Source organism: Onychomys torridus, chromosome 8, assembly GCF_903995425.1.
Source record: "Onychomys torridus chromosome 8, mOncTor1.1, whole genome shotgun sequence".
Classification (NCBI taxonomy): Eukaryota; Metazoa; Chordata; class Mammalia; order Rodentia; family Cricetidae; genus Onychomys; species Onychomys torridus.
The window spans coordinates 31427283-31440706 of record NC_050450.1 but is presented as its reverse complement, the minus strand read 5'-3'; the positions used below and the strand labels follow the sequence as shown (position 1 = coordinate 31440706).

At 37.7% G+C, this 13424-nt stretch overlaps 1 protein-coding gene across 1 annotated transcript in view; it reads right to left on the bottom strand.

The window, feature by feature from the left end:
• Atp10b (ATPase phospholipid transporting 10B (putative)) overlaps positions 1 to 12470 on the bottom strand; it is a 235076-nt gene extending 222606 nt beyond the window's left edge. Inside the window, exon 1 of the mRNA XM_036198423.1 lies at positions 12228 to 12470. The gene's annotated coding sequence lies outside the window, so the exon portion shown is untranslated. The remainder of the gene's footprint in view (positions 1 to 12227) is intronic.
• Positions 12471 to 13424: the final 954 nt, after the last annotated feature.

Sequence of the window (13424 nt, the reverse complement as noted above, 5' to 3'; positions counted from 1 at the left end):
TTGGATGTAAAGCCCTCTCCAAAAGATGAACTCGTGTCTTATATCCTTAATCGATCTAAAGCAAACACACACACACACACACACACACACACACACACACACACACACAAAGTCTAACTGATTGACTAGGCCATAGACCCTAGGAGAGAATCTAATATTATCATTCTGCTAAAAAGACATAATAAATAAACTATCCATTTAAGTTTTTATTTTTCTGTCCATAGATTTGCAATTCTCTAAATCACTATCAGAGAAATTTGCTTTTGCAGTAGATGGTGATTAATACACAGACCAGAAACTAGTCAATGTGCACAGACTAAGAGACAGGCAAGTGCTTGGCTCTAAGTGGGACACCTATCTTTCTTTTTTTTCTATTTGTATACATCTTTGTTTTTATTAATTTTAAAATTTATTTTACATACCAACTGTAGTTTCCCCTCCCTGCTTTTCTCCTGTTCCTTCCCCCCACCTCCTTTATACCCTCACCCCCCATCCACTCCTCAGAAAGGGCAAGGCTTCCCATGAGAACCACCAAAGCATGGCACACTAATGCACTTAATCTAGACAAAACTTAAAGCATTGAAGGACACTAAAATTAGTTTGAACAAGTGAGGGGGTGGCTTTCATTCTTGTTCAAGGAATCTCAATACGGGCAAAATTCTATTTTTACTCTTAATTTAATTTATAAATGTAATGCATTTCCTATGAAATACAATCTTTGTTATTAAATGTGATATATTGAAAATTTTTAAGAGGTAAAAATGATGCAAGGAGAACAGTGACCAGAGAACGCTGTAGGTTTGCTGAACTCATGGCTGTCTTGGGTTTACAGTCTCTACAGCTAACTCAGAGTGTCATTGGTTCACTAGGAGACAGAGAGATCAGGAATAAGGTAGATTTTCTTAGAAACCCAGTGTAGTCACAAGGTGATGCCTTGGGTTTTCTGGAGAAAAGATTGTAAGATGATGATGATGATGATGATGATGATGATGATGATGATGATATTTTAGATTGCATTTACAGGGTTGGAGTAATGGCTCAGCCTTTTGTTCAGGACCTGGATTTGGTTCCCAGGACCAATGTTGGACATTGTGTGCATGTGGTATATAGACAGAAAAACAGGAACACACATACTTATAAATTAAAAAACATTTTTAAAAGAATGTGTTTTTAATAAATGGTGTTAGTCAGCTGGATAACAATTTTTAAAAATTATTATTTTACAAATTAAAATAGATCCAGTTTATTTTTAGATACAAAGAAACTATAAATGAATAAATAGTCAAAAATATACATAAAAATTTTTACCAGCACTAGGAGAAAATATGGGCAAAATTTCATTTAATTTAGACCTACAGGGTAATTATACCTATAAGTCCAAATACAAAAGCAGATTAATAAATTCACTATATACGGCAAAACTGAGACGAGTCAAAAGACCAACTACAAATAGAAAGTATTCCCAACATACCACAGAAAAAGTTCAACATCCTTAACAAATAAAAAAAATTAGCACTAGAAAGAAAAACAAATTATAATACTGTTGAAAAATGGGCAGAGGGAATAAACACAGATTTTATAAAATGATATAGACATGGGCCTTGACTGTATGAAATAATATTCAACTTGGCTTACGTTGAGATAAATGCTAATTACATCTCATTGCTCAGAGTGATGAAAGTTCAAAGCTTGGCAATGCAGTTTGCTCAGTGGGCTGTGGAAACAGACTCCAATAGGCACAGCTGGGAGGAATGCAAAACAGAGGAATGCACAGTTTTTACTGAGGGAACTTTGGCCTGCAGCTACTTTTCTTTTTTCAAAATGTGTGTGTGTGTGTGTGTGTGTGTGTGTGTGTCCCACAGTCCACATGTAGAAGTTAGATGACAATTTTCAGGGTTTGATTCTCTCTTTCTACCATGGATTTTGGGGGTTGAATTCATGTCATCAGCCTTGGTGGCAAGCTACTTTACTATATCATGCTATATCACTAGCATGGCACTAATGACTGCCACAAAATATGTCTCCTTCCAGCCAGCAATCCAAGTTCTGGGGATTTATGGTGAAGACACGTACACTATTCTACTCGTTCCATCTAGAAGAAACTACTGGAACATATGAGCCCAGGAGACTGGCTGAATAGATGATGCACATATATTCATTGATCCATTCATGACCTAGCTTTGAATAAACAGGGCAATACTTCATTATGAGAGAGGAGTAATCTCTGAGAAGTATTATTAAATGGAAAAAGAAACTTTTTGCAAAGATCTCACATATTTGTGTAAAAGACAGAAGGAGGAAGAAGAAAATATGTATACATAAACTTGTGTTTGTAAAGAGAAAGAGAGGAAGAAAAAGCCAGATAAATATTTCTGACTAATAACAGGACCATGACACGTGTCTGGGTGTACCTTCTTGCATATGTTTTGATTTTCAGAAGTGTGTCAATTCTCTGAATATTGAAAATAGACCTAACAAAGGAAGAAAACAAAAAACTACCAGCCTCAAATGGTGGCTATAGAGATATATTCACTTTGGTATAATCATGAAACTCAAGATTAGTCCTCAGTGTGTATGTGAGATAAAATTTGTTATATGAAGCCAGTCATTCAGAACAACCAAATTTAATAAATTTCACATCAATTGTTGAGATCCCCTTTGAAACTGAAGCCAAATTAAATGTAGTGGTCCCTACACACTCGGGAAAAATGTATTCTAGGACCCTATATGAAATCTAAAAGGAAGTATAGTAATACATTCTGTATGTACTCTACTTTCCCTACATATTCATTATGTAGTATTATTTATAAATTAGGTATCCTAAAAATAAAAAATACCCCAAAGAATTGTAACATTCTACTGTTATAAGGTTTATTTAAAATGTATTGAGTATTAATGAAATTTTCAATGTAACATTTTTGGATTGTCATTGAATGATTAACTATGACCATAGAAAGGCAAAATGGCAGATGAGGGGCTACTATCCATTCTTCCTTCAGTACACTATCCACTAGTCTGTGATTATGAGTTTACATTCCCACATCATTGGCTAGACAGGGAGTTATGGAAAGATATGAACCATATCTCATTTGTTGCTAATTCCATAGTCCTTCAAACATGATTACATGGAAGGTATCTAATTTTTGCTTAAATAAAAAAGAGCCAGGAATGGTCTGGAAAGATGACTCCATGGTTAAAAGTGATTGGTTCTCTTGCAATGGATCAGAGTTCAATTTCTAGCATGCTCGTTATGTGAGCCTATAACTTCAGCTCCTGGGGTATCTGACACAGTCTTCTGGCCTCCATAGGAATCTACACTCATATCTACACACACACACACACACACACACACACACACACACACACACACACACACAGACATACAAACACAGACACATAATTTAAAATAAAATGAACATTACAAAACATTTAAAGGTACAGTAAAAGACTCTGGTACACATGGCTTTCTTTTCTCCACCTTATCCAAATGTTTCAGTAATAATATTTATCCCATGTCTAGCCTCTTCTTCTTACTAGTTTATGATTATTTGTAGCCTAACCCCAAAGAGAATAAATTTATAAAGGTAAAAGAATAAAAACATATATAAAAAGACTTTTCTTTTACTATCTACATTATCATAGAATTCCAACATTATTCAAGACACAATCCACAAGTCAGTGTCAGCCGGTGAAAGCTACTGAAGCTGACAGGACTTTCAGTTTGACTTCTTGTTTTTTTAAGGCCTTGAGGTACATCATTAAATTACTTATTTGAAATCTCTGAATTTTTTTTTTTTTTAGGTAAGTACTCACAGCTATAAACTTTCATCTTGCAAAGACAACTACAAATGAATAGACAGAGGGAAAAATAAAGAATAGGGTAGAGATTAGTGAAGAAGAGACTAAAAGAAACAGTACAAAGTAGAAATGAAGCATAATTTACTCTTGGAAAAGATAAGTAAGATTGACAAATTCTTGCTCAAACTAACAAAAATAAAAGACCACAAATCCATAAAATTAGAGATGATAGATACTAATGAAATTCAGAAAATCATTAGATAATCATTAGATAATATTAAAAAAACATTTACATTCTAATAAACTCAAAATCCAGAATGGATAGATTTCTAGGCATTTGTGACCTACTAAAATTAAATCAACACAATACAAACAACATTAACAGATCTATAATGAACAGCGAAATTGAAGCATTATTTGTCTTGTAACAACAGAAGCCTAGGGCTAGATGGATTCTTGGCTGAGTTCTACCAATCCTTTAAAAAAATCTAATAATACATCTCCCCAAGCTTTTTCTTAACAAAGAAAGGGAAGGAATGCTATAAAATTCAATTAGTAAAGCAAGAATCACCCTGATATTCAAGTTGTACAATAACACAACCATAAAGGAAGACTCTACTCATTATCCCTGATAGATAGAAATGCTCAGTAAGATGCTTGCAAAACTTAGTTCAACATCACACTAAACAGATCATACAACGTGATAAATTTGATTTGATTCTAGGAATGAAAGAACAATTCTATGTATGTGAATCAGTAAATGTAACACAATACACAAATAGATACAGGGACAGAATTTACTTGGTTATCTCAATGAGGTTCAGAAAATCTGACAAAGTTTAAGATCTTTCATGATAAAACCCCCAATGTGAGTAGGAAGGAAAGAAACATATCTCAACATAGTAAACACTACTTATAACAAATTTATAGGTAGCATAATAAATGGAGAAATGCTGAAAACATTTCCTCTAAAACTAGGAATGTAATGAGGTTGTCTTTCTTTCTCACTCAGTTTTGAACAGAGTACAAGGATTGTTAGCAAGAGCAATTGAACAGAAGAAATGAAAGAGATACATGTAGGAATGGCAGCAACCAGATGGTCCTTCTATTTGTAGATGATATGACCCTGACTCAAAGCCTCTGAAAGATGAATCTAGGAGATAGTTCTTTTAGTCAAGTACCAACATGTGGACCTGGGTTTGATTCTCAGAAATCCCATAAAAAAATCTGGCCATGATGATGACATGACAAGGCATAGCCTTGGAATTCCAGTCCTGGGACAGCACATGCAACAAGATAATGGAGCCTGCTGGTCAGCCAACTGAGCCTGCTTGTCCAGTTCCGAGCCAAGGAGAGACCTCATCCTACCAGCAAAAGGAGGATAACATCTTATGGAATGGCACGAGAGGTTGTCTTCTGGCCTTCACACATATGTGCACAGATGTTCATGTACACCTTTACATGTCCATGGGCATGAACACACATACATATACATACCCACCCAAGCAGAAACAATAAATAACCCACCACTAAAGACTCAGAACACTTTCAGACCTAATACGCTGGGTAAAGTAGCAGGATTCAAAAATTAACACACAAAAATAAGAGAATTTACTTGGGGATCTTTCCTCTATTGTCTACATTACATTCACTCTTATTAGGTGTTCTGATAACACTCAAGTTTTATTTCTAGAGATGTTTGATACCCAAGGCAGTTGACTTGCTGTCTAGCTATTTTGGACCAGAGAACTAGTTTTCATGGCTAATCTCCCATATAGCTCCTCCTCTTTATAGATACAATACCTTTTCAAACCTTGTTTATTATGTTACAATTTGTATAATCTCTTAACAGGAAGACATGCTTGCTAACAACAGCCTCTAAAAACAAAACAGTTTTAAGAATAAACCTAGCCGAGGAGGTAAAACAAACAAACAAACAAACAAACAAACAAAAACCCCTGTACATTGACAATTTTTAAATACTGAAAAACTCTAGAAGATACAAAGATTTCCCATGTTCATGGACCAAAAGGACTAATATTGTGAAAATGGTATATTATTGAAAATGAGTCACAGATTTAATGCATCTCCATGTAAATTACAGTGACATTCTTCACAGAACTAAAGAAAAAATTTTCTAAAATTAGTATGGAAGCACAAAATATCCTAGATATCAAAAATAATCCTGAGCAGAAAAAATTAATGGTGGAGGTATCATAACACTCAATTTCAGATTATGCTACAGAACTATAGTAACAAAACCAGCATGCTAATGGCACAGAACGGACATACAGATTAATGGAATTGAAATCCCAGAAATAAATCTGTGCTGTTACTGCTACCTAATTTCTGAAAAAAGTTAAAAAAATTATATTAGAGAAAAGATAGCCTCTTCAAAGAAATGGTGTTGAGAATACCAAGTATCCATACATAGCAGAATGAACTAGATTTCACGTCTCTCACTTTGCACAAAAATCTATTCAAAACAGATCAAAAGGCCTTTATGTAAGATATGGGACTTTGAAATAGACCAAAACAAAGATATTACCCTTTAAGATATATGTATAGACAAAGGCTTTCAGAAAAAAACACTTCCAAGTCCAAGAAATAATAACAAGCATTGACTAATGGGATTTCATGAAATTAGGAAACTTATGCACAACAATGAAACAATGAACAGAATGAAGAGGCATCTTACAGAATAGAAAAAAATATTTGGCAGCCATGTGTTTTATAACTAGATTTTATATGCACATATATGTACACATGCATTTAAAAAGATTTTAGTTTAAAATTATACGTATATATGCACATCTCTGTGTGGGTATATGCATGTGCTCATGGAGGACAGAAGAGGGTGGCAGATTTTTTTTTTTTTTAAAGATTTATTTGTTTTTATTATGTATGACTGCAGGCCAGAAGATGGAACCAGGTCTCATTACAGATGGTTGTGAGCCACCATGTGGTTGCTGGGAATTAAACTCAGGACTTCTGGAGGAGCAGTCAGTGCTCTTAATCTCTGAGCCATCTCTCCAACCCCAGGTGGCAGATCTTCAGGAGTTGTAGTTCAGGCTATTGTGAACTCCCTGATGTGAGTGCTCACATAACACATGACTGAGAACAGTGGTCTAAATCCTAAAGATGAGGAACAGGGAGCCACACTCTTTAGGTTTCGATTTTGGCTCCACCTCTTCCTTCTACATCATAATGGACAAGCTGGATAATCCCCATGGCTACACCACAGAGCTAAATGATAAATGTAAATGGCCCCTGATGGGCAAAACCCTTGGACTAGCATTGACAGGTAGTGAGAACTCAGTGAGTATTACCTGTTCTGGTGATTTCCAACATGATCATCTTAATTCTCAAAACAATTTTGTGAAGCTATGACATTGTATTCTCAGACTACAGATAAGAAGGCTGGAGCACATGGGGGAAAGAATTTTAACCCTTGCCCTAAACAGTGATTTTTTAAATTAAATACCTGCTCAATCAAGTGGAACAGCTCCACTGGAGGGTTGGGTCTCTTTAACAGTCTGTTATGTGAAAGTCAGGACACTACTTAATGATTAGGGAAACATTTTTCATTATTGTTGAGATTATTGTAATTAACAATAATGTCCTAAGAAATAAATAAGCTGGTGAGTATAATCTCTGACATCATAGAATTCCATATTGAAGTAGTCCTTTAGATATGCTTTGCCCCAGCACCCTGGCACCCCATCACCCCATCACCCAATGCCATGACACGCTGAGGGGAGAATTTCCGATAGCGTCTCCCAGGGAGACATTCTCTTCAACTCTGTTGGAACTTTGTATCAGACCAAAGAAACATTGTGTTCCCTTTCTTCCTTCTTAAACTGAACAAGTAGTCAAGAAAGTCCCTTGAGAAGTAACAAGATCTGATTGAATTTTTCAGTATTTTTTTTTCTGTTATTCTATCAAGTTCACTTGACAGCAGAGGACAAACTGCCTTTCAAACGCTGTAAGTGAATGCATCAGTGATTCCGAAGGAAAAACGCAGGTTATTAAGTGGGAACAAGTCTCTCTGAATATATTTACACCAACTCAGGGAAACCATTGTCCTCAGAAACCTCTGTGACAATCTATTTTCTAGTCTCAGTAATGCTTTAAGTTTGACAGATGATAATAAAATACAGCGAAATTACCTTTGAGCTCTGAAATGTACACCCGTCTCCGCATTCTTCATGTCTTGATTTTTTTATTTTTCCAATAGGGCCATCTATTTTCAGTGTTCCCAAGTACTTGAGTTTGATGTCAGGGGAATAGAGCTACAGATACCAAAGCCATACTTATAGGGGATACAAATATTATTGTCTGTATATGCACAATACACATGTACCAACACATATTAAGAATTAGAAGGACCTTTCACCTCATTGCTTTCTTCATTATCATCTGACAAATAAGCAAGTAAAATACACTCTTAAGATCACATAGCAAACTGGCTTTGAAGTCAGGCTTGACACCAGATGCTACCCTAGTGGAGGAGCTTTTGTAAATTAATGGCTCCTGGCAGAGAGGGATAAGTCAGTTTCTTTCAGGGATATGACTCCTGATAAGTTGCCCATGTTCCTTAGGTGGATGGTGCCATATCCATGTGCATATGAACAACACCAATTGGACTTAGTGGGTTATAAAAAAAGAGGATGGGGGATATGGGAGAGGGAGGAGTCTCAGAGCATTGTAGGGGGAAATAAGGGATGGATATAATAAAAATATGAATTAAAATACATTATTTACATGTATGAAATTCTCTAAGAATACATCTCTTTAAAAAGCAGGCTTGATGGGATGTTTATGTGACAAGTTCCTAATGAATTCTGAGGATTATAGCATCCATGTTTCACACGTCTGTCCTCCTCTACTTCTATAATGTCAGTTTCACTATCATTTGACAGCTCAGGAATCTCAGGGTAAGAAAACAGCACAGGGCTGGGATGAAAAGTCAGCTAATAAAGCATTTACTGTATGAAGACTTGAGTTTGAGGTCTAGACCCCATGTCAAAAAATAGCCATGGGGATGAGTTCTTGTAATTCAAGCATCATGGAGGCAGAGAGCAATGATGGTTCACTGGGGCCCATTGGCAGGTCAGCCTAGCATAACCTGTGAATTCCAGGTCCCAATGAAGGGTCCTTTTTGAAACAAACCAAACAATCAAAAATGAACAACAATATAAACAAGGTAGATGGCTACGGAGCAACTTCCGAAGTTGACCTCTTGTCTTTAAGCACATACACACATGTGCAAGTGCAAATACACCACACACACACACACACACACACACTCACACACACACTCACTCACACACACACACAAAGAGAGGAGAGAGAAAGAGAGAGAGAGAGAGAGAGAGAGAGAGAGAGAGAAGAAAGAATATGAATTGCACAGGGTTGAGGTGCCAACGTAACCAGGCTTTTTCCAATGCATCAGCATTTGAATGCATCTAATCCCCATATCACTCATACAGTATTTTAAATGTCTTACTTCTTTCCGTATATATGTAATATAAATACAACAGATAGATCTTAAAGTTACCCTGTAAGAGTGCCATGATGAGAACTTAAACAAGATGTCATTAAATTTAGAAGACCCAACTGCTCCCTTAGGACAGGATTTGTACCCGCTCTGTGATTCAGAGATTAGCCATGGTTATGGAGCCAACTGAAGCTAGTAACATCCAATGGACACTTCAGAATTAAACTAGGATGAAGAGACAGAACATTAACTGTCAAAGCGGGGTGTCTGATGACACATTCTAGTGTCATCTGGTCATCATTGTCTCACCCAGGGTGTTCTGATGTCTTCTGCCCTCACTTTGAGGACCACAGCAGTTCATTAAGTGGCCGGGCAGATTTCTTCAGGTTGCCATTCTGAACTCGAGACCACCAGTCTCATCTGAAGCCTTGTTCAAAACAGACCTTGAATTACCCTGAATTTTAGCATGTCTGAGTTCAGGGCCTGGGTTGGTGCATTTCTAAGAGATTGTTCTTCTGGAACAGCTGAACCAGAAACTACATTTGGAAAACCACTGGCCTAAGCTCACTTGGGGGTCAGGGGATGAGAACAAAAGACAACACATATGTGAAAATTTCAGCAGGCCACAACAACCTAAACACCCAGAACAGAAAATAAAGGCTCCCTTTTTCTAGATATTAAGGTGTCCTGTGACATGTTAAAATAGAAGGAAAATGTTAAAAATAACATTTTTTCCTCATTTGTTTCCAATTGATGATGATGATAGCAACAATTTATTAAGGGTCTCTGTAGACCGTTGCATCAGAGTAGATGACCCCTCACCCTTGCCTCTAAGTTTGAGAGGCTGAGTAATTTCCCCAAAGCTCATACAATTTTTAAAAAGTTAAATTAGGATTTAATCAAATCCAAGCTTGGTTCTCATACTTTTGATATCAGTCCACACTACTGCTATACTTACTGTTCACTACTTATTTATTAAACCACCCTCTCCTTCCTTCTACAGTTTTGAGACTGGGTCTTAATATGTATCTCAGGCTGGTATGAAACTTCTTATGAAGGAAGCTAAGGGTGGCCTGGAATTGCAATCCTCTGTTTTTGCTTCCTGAGTGTTGGGATGCAAGGCCTAGGCTATCACACCCGACTCTACTCAATCTTTTAATTAAAGTGTGTAATGTAGAGAAACAAATAAATGGAAATCTGAAAAGGGTAAATTAGCTCTGTAAGTTTTAGCTCTTTAGAAGCAAATGTCACTGAAAAAGGAGGAACTCCTAATAATCATCAAACAACTCTCCAGATTTACTGCATGACTTAACAAATGTCCATTCAAATTTTCCTTTCAGGAGAGTGGGTAGATAAAGCCAGTCACAGGAAATCCAGCCTGCATGAGTCTGCTTGAGTCCAATAGGGCACTTTTTTTTTTCTTGTCAAGTGGTAGGTGCTGTGGGGAACTACCAGTCAGTAGACCCAACCCTGAGTTGAGGACCACAAGCCTCAAGCTCCTGCATTTTGTTTCAGCAATCCAGAGCTCATTTCTCTAGCCCTGAGTTTCCCCCTGTTTAAAGCAGACAGTCGCACCAAGCTCCCCTGCCTTCCTCCAAGCTCAGATCTTTTGGAGTGGCAGCCTCCTTCAGGCAGATTTATTAATGCCATATGCCTCAAAAAGATAACACCCTCCTTAGCATGAGGAGAATACGGTTTGATTGTAAACTCAGCATGTGGCTTTCAACCTTCAGTGAAGGGCCTATTAATCCATGCCTATGTGCAGCTCCCTGGTACATTCTGTAAGAAATACACTGGGAAACCTAAGAGATCCTGAGTCTATCAAAGTAGATAGCCAGTATCAATGAGTAGAGACCTGAGGAAATGAATAATCTGACACAGTTTTTAAAAAGCCATCAATGGCGATGCTTGAGAAGCTCAGTTGGTGTTATTAAGGGTAATTATAGGAACATGTAGAAAGAAAACAACATCTGTGGTTTGCCTGATTAATAGCCTAGTGTAACAGTGCATGTATTAATGGAATAAGACTCTACATGCTCTCAGACTACATTTGCAAGGTCTGGAAACAGAGGAGCAGGGGGAGAAGAGAGAAACAGGTGCCAGGGTGGTGACCGAAGTCAAGCTCCACTCTGACTCCTGTGATCAGAATTAGAAAGTGGCCTAGAGCAAAAGTGACTTCCGTGTACATGCATTTCTGCAGATGTAACTTTCAAAACTGACCTTTCACCTTGTGGTTAGAGATGGTGGTACCTACCACCAGCCAAATGGTGCGCCAAAGAAGATCTGGTTGAGGGTGCTTACCAGAGACGTATCTATATGCACAAAGCTTTTCTTGGAGGGCACAGCTAACCATCAGGAGCAAACACACTTAAACCAAAAACCAAAAACCAAAAACCAAAAACCAAAAACCAAAAACCAAAAACCAAAAACCAGCAGCTTTCTCCTTTGAACTCAGAGGAAAGCCAGAGTTCCCAGCTATCATTTGGAAACCCTCCAGAGTGCCAGCTTCCCCATTTTCCCTGAGGAAATTGAGAAGCCATACAGTGATCTCATTCTTTTCCTCTGAGCTGTAGTTTTTTTTCTATTTGAGAACAAGCCCCTAACTCCATCTGCTTCTCCAGGCTACCCGGGATGAATGCAGGATATATTATTTATCATAAAACATGCTCAGGCACAGCCAAGCTGAAAGCTCTGTCAGGCAAGGAAGCAGCATTAGCTTTCAGCTTATCATAATGAAATCAACTGCAGAAAAATACAATGTTCTATCCCAGAAGGTATATGGATCGTGTGCCCAGCAAGCTAAATGAATTTCTAACACAGCATTAAAAAAGTAGTTGTACCTTGGACCTGATTTAGAACTTAGAATCCATGATTCTAAGAGGCAATTATCCCTACATTGTATCTGGGAAGCCAGGATGCTTTTACTTACCCCAGTAAAGCCGATGTCTCTACCAAGCAGATTCCATTAGAAGCCACGGAAAACAGTCCTTGAGAGTGGTATAGTTTCTGTTGTAAGGCATGGCTGAAGGTTTTCTCTTCTCTATGGCACCTTTCATCTCTCTGATTATGTCAAAGCAAGGCCTTAAGCTAACAGCAATTCAGTAACTCAGAGAAGAGACATAGGAAAGAAATAACCATAACCAATGAAACAAAAGGCAACAATGAGCTGCCTCCCTAGGCCCAGGAGTAAAGGAGAAGAATAGCAAGCCTGTGAGTGTGGGGCCTGGGCCCAGAACAGTGAAGGCTGTGTTCTCCTCTCAGTACCACATGGACAGAGAAGCATCACTGTTAGATGTGGCTCTTGCATTCATTTCTCCTTTCTGTCAATCATTGGGCTAGCCATATAGGAATTCATAAGGGGTTTCATTCTTTGCACATGGTACAAAAATGACTTTGCCTATTATGTTTTGCAAAACATGTAGTTAAGTGTGAGACAATTATAACCTTGTTGCTCTCATTTGGAGGCCTGGAATGGAATTCAGTTGCTGGGTTTCAAGGGCCCTTAAGAAAGAAAAGACTTTTATGTGTGTGAGGGTGATAAATTTGCTCTTAAATCTTCAGAGATCTCAATTTGCAGTAGTCATAGTTCTTACTGATTACTGTTTGATTATACCAAATATGAAGGGTAGGCCTAATATATCATACTTCAGACATCACAAAAAATTCAGGATTATTTATGGCTTGACTGATAGCTTCAATTCATGTATAATCCTTTTACTGAGTTGCCTGTAACCAGAATAAATGGAGTAAATGTCAGAAGACAGTTGTTATTTTAATGGAAAGCAATTGATGGACCCATAAAGAAGACACAGAGTAGGACAGTCAACAAGCCTATCTTGAAGATAGAAAGAGGAGAACATCTTCAAGTTTGGGCCTCAAAGGAGGTGGGAAGAAACAAACATAATATCTATTGCCATGATTGCTGAGGTACTGGTTAGTTCTTCTATTAACCTAGAGTTACCGAGGAAGAGGGAACCTCAGTCGAGGAATTGCCCAGATCACATTGGTCTGTGATCATGTCTGTGAGAGAATGTCTTGACTGATGATTGCCGCAGGTGGGCCCAGCCTACTATGGGTGGCACCATCCCTAAGCAGGTCTGAGTGGTTGTCAAAAAGCTAGCTGAGC